Source organism: Vidua chalybeata, chromosome 2 (assembly GCF_026979565.1).
Source record: "Vidua chalybeata isolate OUT-0048 chromosome 2, bVidCha1 merged haplotype, whole genome shotgun sequence".
Classification (NCBI taxonomy): Eukaryota; Metazoa; Chordata; class Aves; order Passeriformes; family Viduidae; genus Vidua; species Vidua chalybeata.
In genome coordinates this window covers 33,646,609-33,654,604 of record NC_071531.1, presented here as the reverse complement: position 1 = coordinate 33,654,604, position 7,996 = coordinate 33,646,609, and the positions used below count along the sequence as shown (strand labels likewise).

Below are 7,996 nucleotides of genomic sequence, written 5' to 3'. Positions count from 1 at the left end.
AAATAAAGAACATTTGAAAGGCTATAGTTTAAACTAACAATAGCCTACTTCACTGGCTGACGTTGCTGGACTGGTATCGTACCTGATGAATATGTTACGAAGTGGTCGGGACAGCAGCGGCTACAGTAATTAATGGAATGTGACAGAAATGCTAAGGGCTTAATTGTCTTTATTCCGACTTGCAGTAACGTAACCAAAGGGATACATTAATTCAGTACAAAACCACATAAATGTTCTCCTCTCTCCTAGACCAAGGTACAAGCAAATACACGCACTCACATGCGCACAACATCTCTTCCATATCACATTATTATTTTTTAAATATATATAAAGCTGTATCTTCCCAGCAACATTAATTACTCATATATTCATTACAGGGAGCCTAGATGCGTTCAAATCCTCATCTACTTTTACTTCTGCAAAATTAAACATTCACGAGGTGAATTACAATAAGCAATTGCCTTTGTGTGTAATTAATTACGATGCAGTGGGCCAGCATAATGGGCGAGTAGTCCCTTTGCTTTCAGTTGCCCTGGATAACTCGAGCAGAATAGGAAGAGTCCGTGAGGGGAAGAAAAAAAAAAAAAAAAAAAAAAAAGAAAAAAGTTGAGAGCTGTAAAGTTTGTACTGAATTTAGCAACACGAAATACACACAGAGAGAATTGTTTGCCTTCTCTAGTAATGTGCGAGGGACGCTGCAATTTTGAACTCTGTAATAATGATTAATAAGTCAAAAGGGCATATTTTTCTTTTATGGTATGCAGTGCTCAAGGGAATATTCCGTGTATGTCTTTAAAACGAAGTAGGAATATTTACACACATGCACAGAGTTAGCAACAGCACCAAAGAAAGAAAAAACCCACGAATATTTCAGTGAACTATTGCATTTTTTCAATTATTTCCCAATGAGTATTTCAATGAACTGTTACATTTTCCCAATTCACAAGGAAGATTTATGGGATTATTAAGATTTCTAGTGGAAATATTATACAGTGGAAGTTTATCGTCTCTCAGGGATTGTACACCATTTGATATCAATTTCCAGATGTTATGATCTTTTTTCAGAAAATAATTGAGTATATTAACTTCTTCCCTACAGAAGACTATTTAGGACTTTATTTATTTATTTATTTACTTATTTACTTATGCTGTTAAGGGCACGACTATTTTACTCCCACCCCTCCCTTACAGAACTAAATTGTTGAAACATCGGAGTAAACTTCAATTAGATAACAGTTTAATACTCGAGGGAAGGAATAATTTATTTGCCACTTTATTGCGAGCTGAATCCCGTGAATTTAGCTATGTTTTAAAACAGAAATAAGGTACATCCGAGAGCGCCCGCCTGCCGATTTCGCTGCCCCCCCCCACCCCCCGCCGTGGGCAGGGCGGGAGGCCCTGCGCTCTCTCTCGGTGGGCGCCGGAGCCTCCGCGGGGTCGCGGGGCTGCGCCGGGGCGAGGCGCGGGCCCCCGGCCAAGCGGCCTGAGCTCCGCCGGGACCGCACAGTCAAGGCACGTCAGGGAGGCCACGCGTGTTCCTGAGCGCCACGCGTGCTCGGCCGGCCCGGCGGGTGCCCGAGCGAGCCCCGCGGGGCGGGCAGCGCGCACACGCGCGGGCTCCGGGCGCACGCACCGCGCACCAGCGGGCCCGTCCGCACCGGCGTGTGCGCACACACGGACAGACACCCGCCAGTGCTGCGGCCCCACTCCGCGGCCCGGCGGGGCTCGGCGACAGCAGCGGGACGTCCCTCCCACTCCCTCGCCCGCCGCTCCGGCCGAGGCTCCGCCGATCCCCGCTACCCGTGTGTCAGGCCAGGCGGGATTCCTCCCTGCCCGGGGCTGCACCCGAGCCCGGCCCGGCTCGGCCCGTCGGGGAAGCGGAGCAGCAAGCAGAAGCTTTGTAGCTGTGCCCAGGAGAGGCGCAGGGCGGACGCTGCCCTCGTGCCCTGTCCCCAGTTTTACAGCCTGCGGCTGGCCGGGGCGCCCCTTCCTCTGAGCTCTCCCTTGACGCCGGGAGGGAATCGGTGGGTGTTGCCGTGGCACCTCCCTCGAGGACGGGTCGAGCTGGGTCCCGCGGTCCCCGCTGAGCTGGTTCCGGCCCCGGCTGCTGCCCCCCGCAGCTGCGGCCCTCCACGGATAGAGAACCCCCCTGCCCGGCCGCCGTTGGAAGAGATGGGGCCGGCCAGAGCGAGGTTTTACCCCAAAAAAAGGAATTAAGGGTTGTGTCGAGCTTCAGTGCCCCTACAAGGCGAGGTGGGGAGTGAGGGGGCTAACATTTCACAGGTTACCTCACCTCACGTTTTATCGGGGTAGTTAAAGGGAATAAAAGAAGTGAGGGAGAAGGAGAGAGAAAGAAAATCAACTTTAAGAGACTCTGGGTTTAAATAGCAGCCTTTGATATTTTGACAGCAAAATGGAAAACACTTAACAGGAGTCAAGTTTTGATGTTTGAGGCTGGCAGCGCCCCCTAAAATTATATTGTCCTGCCTGCTGCTTCAAATTGGACCCAGGACCTTATAACGTCTCTCCAGGTCTTTATCTGCAGCTTTTCTGATTGCAAAACCATAACTGTATCATTTTACACCAGTCAACTAAGCAAGTGCCAGTGGAATAAAATCCACAAAGTGCACACACATACCAGCTCTACAGCTAAAGCAGTCTGTTCTTTGCAAGTTGTAAAGGCCTGCAAATTAAATACCAATTACTGGAAGCAATAAAATGTTTTTTATTGCACGAAATCTACTTAAAACAGAAAAGAATAGTCGTTTTATTTTGAGGAGGGGGACAGGGGGGCAGCTCACGAAGACATATATTGGCAGAGAAAGATTATATACAGTGCCTGCATGAGGCCACAATGGAGACATTCTATGGCCAGCAGCAGGCAGGGCTTCTCCCGGCAATGTACAGAGGGGGCTCTGCAGAGGTGCTTATGATAGGGATTATTGTAGGTGAGACTTAGGGAGGTGGGAAGCCGGGGAACAGTAGCTCTAGGTAGGAGCAAGTGGTGCAAACAATTCATATGACAGCAATCCGATGTGCTTTTGAGGTCCTTTCCGAATGAGGTACTAAGGGGTTGGTGATGAAAACTACCTTACGTCTCCTCCTTCCCCTGCCCACTTTTCCTTCCCCACTTTGGGGAGGAATGGGTTACTGGCTTTCTGTCTTATGAGCATGAAGGAAAAGGCTCCCAATCTCCTACTGTGCTCTCTGGCCCTCTTGGTGGGGGAGCCGTCTGAGAGACCTCAAGGAAGGGTGCAGCTCCCTGGAGTCACCAGCTCCACAGCAAGACTGCCATTTCCCCACAAATATCCTCAGCTTTCTGCAGAGCAAAATAATGTCAGTAAACCTGCCAGTGGGAGGAATGTTTACACAGATGAGATACCTTCAGCTTTGCCTGAGTTCAGGTCATTCACCACAACACAATCCCATGTTTAGCACAAGGAAAGAAGAGTGGAAAGTAGCCAAAAAGTCATACTTTGGCAGAGGAAAAGCAGTGTGATAAGTGATATTACAAACTTCACTTAATATGCTCATCCCTTGAACTGCATATTGAAACCTCTCTCCAATACATGCGTCCCACTCCTAATTTCCCTACTGTTTCATTGCTCCCAAAATATCCCATCCTTGTGGTTTACCCTTATGCTGTGCCTGTGCTTCACCTTTGGTTTCTCTTTAACTCCAGGAACTGCCTGTGAATGGGATAGATCAGCCCTTGGGATCACCTACTATCCATGGTGGGTCATGACATTTATGCTGATGGGGGTTTGCATGGTACTGCTTTAAACAGGCTTTGAATGAGTAAGGTTTATTTTTTTTTTTCCAATGACAAAAGCAATTTGAGGATTGCAAGCTTGTTTCTTAACATGACCTCATTCTGAGTGAACTAGATTCTCCCACTAACCAGAGTGTATTATACACAGCCAGGCTATGGAAAGATCTTCCAAGCTAATTACCCACAAGTGTGCAAGGCTTTCTGTGGATGAATTGGATTTAGAAATGCTTGAAGACTAGATTTGACTAGACTTAGAAACACAGGGAAAGCTGAAACTCTGCCATGTGGTTTATGGCCACTTCAAAGCTTACCCATGCTTGCCATGAGAAATCTACAAGTTTTGAAAAGAAAGATTTAAGTGCTCCACTGCTGCTTGTGCTGTAAGGAGAGCAAAGGTGCAGGCAGGCACTTGGCCTGGCCTAGAGGAGCCATCACCACAAGAACTTGGGTGATGGAAAGGGCCCTCCCTGGAATGGTGCTCACTTCCAAGGAACCCCCAGAGATTATGGTCCTGAGGTAACTGAGAAGTGGTGGGGTCTACCTCCAGCACCAATGGAAAGAGTGATGCTGCTGGGCCTGCTGGCACCAGTAGAGCAAAAGTGAAATATTTTCCTTCCACTGTTCAAAATGGGGGGGGGGGGGGGGGGGGACGGGACACTTGGGTCTTATTTTCCCAGATGATAGTCTTTTTTTCTCAGTTGAACTTTCTTTTCACCCCTGAAGCAGGAAGTGCCCTGCCAGTGGTTGCCCAGGGTTCACCCACAAGGGCTCAGCGGCTCAACAGTAAAAATGTGGTTTTCAGAATTAGTTGGGTCTCCTAATATCAGCCCCAAGGAAATGGAGGCCCAGGGCTGACATCTGCAGATCCCTCTGCTGCTCTGGGTCCTCATTTAATGCTGAGTGAGAAAAAACTGTGGGGAGCAAAAGGTTTAATGGCATAGCAATGCTGCTCTGTTGGGGGCAGGGGGTGAGAGTCACTGTAAGAGACAAGAGTATTTATTCTTTTTTCTTTTTTTTTTTCCCTTGAAGAGGGGAATTCTGTCCTCAGCATTGCTATAAGTAGGACTTAGGCTACTGCACACTGAAATAGCAGCGTGTGCTCCCGTTTACACCCCTTGCTACATGTCCACACACACAAATATTCAGCCATTGACAAGGCTGTGGAGGTTTCTGGTTTTGTTTAAAAATTGGCTGCCTGCAGCCTCCCCTTAGTTCCTCTGGGTATGCATGAGCAGCTGTGGAGAGCTGCAAGGCTAGCCAACAGACCTTGTAGCCCCCACAGATGTCAATTAGTTTCTCTCGGGCTTCCTTTGGATACACTCGGGTCTTGAGACCTCCATGTGCTGACTTATTTGTAAAGCATGAGTTATTCACTAACTCCGTGTTACTAATTAGAAGATTATCAGCTCTTGGTGGTTCGCTTGCCTGCTGCAGGGAGGTTCCAAGGAAACCCTCGTACAGACCATGCTGGAGGAAAGCTTCGATTGATTAGTGTGGTGGAACACTCCTGCTTTACGCATTAAGGAGCATCTGGAGGGATATGAAAGGTTTTGGAGACCCTGAGTGCCTTTCCAGGCTTGGGTAACCCAGAAAGCAGCTTGATGCAGCTGCACCATGCTGGATTGGTGAGAGCTGGCTGGCTGCTGGTGGAGTCCAGCCCAGGTATGGGGGCCAAAGATTTCAGGAAAATATACAACAAGCCCTTGTTGGGCTGTAGGAGGGGGAAAAATCCTGTATAAGCCCTTCTGGCAGCTAGGAAAAGACAAGGAGTTGGGTCCTAAAAGTGCAAGGAGGAAGAGAACAGTTAAATACATTGCCTCTAGACACTGCAGCTTTTTAAACTAGTTAAACTGACTGCACTCCTCTGGGAATCAGTTTTAGAGGAGGCAAAATTGAGTGCATCTTTAATATGCCTAATTTTCATCATCCTATGTATTTTTGGATCCTCCCTGTGCTAATGAATCCTTGCTGTGTTCACAGGGAGTGAAACTTGTTTAATATTAGCAGAGGTCACCATGGCCTTTCTGCGAGCCATCACTGTCCTTCCTGTGACTCGACCAAGCGTTCACGAGGGTCATGCCAGGGAAGGAGGAGGGTTAGCTCAACCCGCCTGAAGTTTAACCACTTGCCTTTGATAGAAGGCACACTTTGATCTAAGGTGTGGCATGAAGTGCAATATATAGTTAATATTTATAAGCTTATGTACAGAAAAAAAAAAAAAAAAAGAAAGAAGGAAGCAGTAACAGGAAAGTCTTGGTGCAGATAAAAACTACCAATGTAAACTAGGAGGCAAATCTGGGAACAAAGAGGGTTTGGTGATGCTGCTGATAATGTTCTGGAATATCTGGGGTTTGTGATCTGTGACTGTGCCAGGGATTTTTTGTATGCAGATAAGTCACTCCTTCATCTTTGTCTGCCTCAGTTTCCCACCAGTAGTGTGGGAATTAAATAGAATATTTTGTCTGATCTTAATTTGTCTGCATTATCTACACAATCTAAAAGGTTGAGGGCATTGCTTCTATTTTTGTTGTGTCTACTGCTCAGCAGTTGCATATTCCTTGGAATCCTTAGGCATTTTCCACAACACAGATAATAAGTTTAACAGGTTTCTCTTTCGCTTTTTTTTTTTTTTCCATGCCTTTGGCCACAGAGCTCATCATATCTTGTTCTCAATAGCCAAATGCAGGAAAGTATCTTCAGAGCATCTCTGTGGGATCTCTGCTCTTCACTAAACAAGGTCCTGCCAGATTACAAGGAAATGATGCTTAGTAATTGCAGCTGTCCAATAGACTGATCCATCACATCTGTTCTGCTTTCCAGATGAGTCCAGACCACCAGTGACCCAAAAATAGCTGCTCTTAAGACCTCTCTGAAAAGCAGAGGAGTTCCTGCAATTTTTAAAGGAATGAATCACAAATTGTGGACCCATGTGGGATGTAAACTCCATGCTTGCATGATGAAGATGCAAAAATCCTTCAGTGGAGGGCTGGGAAGAGCAAAGCTCCTTTAAAAATGGCTTAGTCATTTATGTGTCTCCATTCCCTCTCTAATTTGAGACAATGTGTTCAGATTTCAAACTGTGGTGTGTGTAGTCAATTCTTGTTGTCTTCAACACTAATAAGTTAAATACTGTGCTCTTCAGAAAGTCATGTCCCTCATATCTCATAAATCACCAAAAGGTGAATCACCTCAAATTAGAGAGGGTAGGTTTAAGTAATTAGTTGTTTTGTTTTTTTGTTTGGTTTTTTTTTTTTTTTCCATTACAGGATATGATCAGATTAAATCTGGCAGACCTAGCTGGAACCGTTTTAAAAGTTACCATCACCAGCTGCTTATTGCTGTTCCAGAGGTTACCTCCATTCCCCACATGCAGAAAGAGCAGTGTGAGCATAGACCTCACTGATATGCAGGAGTGAGCACCTTAAAACAGTCCTGTTTTCCCTTCTTGTGCCTGCACAGCAGGGTATGCAGGGAATAAGTGAGGACTACTATATGCATAATTTGGACCATCAAATGCATGTGTAAATGTTTGGGACTACTAGTTCCTACTTTTTATGAATAGGTGAATAAAATTCATTGGAATGTTCTGAATAATTTTCCCTATTTAAGTTTTGATAGATCATGTGATTGTTTTTCCAGAAGTCCACAGATGCAATTAATTTTAATCACAACTTACTAGTAATAACAGCAAACATGGTTGTGTTTTTTGTCCCTTACTTTCTAAAATATTTTAAAGGTTTTTGGGTTGGTTTTTTTTTTTTTTTTTTTTTTTTTTTTTTGGTTGTTTGTTTGTTTTTTTCTTTGTTGTTTTGTTTTCCCATGGCAAATATTCAGGCTCTGTGGACACAGATTTCATGCTGCTTGAGGGAGGAGATATAAAAATGATGCTTTCCTTTAAAGAATTATAATGTGAATGACAGATAAGAAAAATCCCTTTGTGGTCTATTTGTGCATTACCAGGCAACATTTTTCTATGTTTCAAGATCCTTCATATTCAGATGCGTCATTCTTTTATAATTGCTAGATTGGATGAAATGCCAAATACAATTGAAAACAATTCCTATTACTTCTAAAGTGATTATTATATAAAATAGGCCCAATGGGAGAAAAATTGTGTATATTTGCTAATCTTTTATTATAGTTAAAGAAAGTTTTGGCAGGGGTTATTGAACAGGTATTTCCTAACATTGCTTTGTTGTTGAGGGGTTTTTTGTGGACAATTGA

At 45.1% G+C, this 7,996-nt stretch overlaps 1 long non-coding RNA gene across 1 annotated transcript; it reads left to right on the top strand.

Annotated features, from left to right (window-relative positions):
• Positions 1-1,649: 1,649 nt before the first annotated feature.
• Positions 1,650-7,494, top strand: LOC128784226 (uncharacterized). Its single transcript, XR_008429406.1, has 3 exons — positions 1,650-2,024; positions 3,683-3,734; positions 6,593-7,494. It is a non-coding gene; the product is annotated as an uncharacterized LOC128784226 (long non-coding RNA).
• The last annotated feature ends 502 nt before the right edge of the window (positions 7,495-7,996 follow it).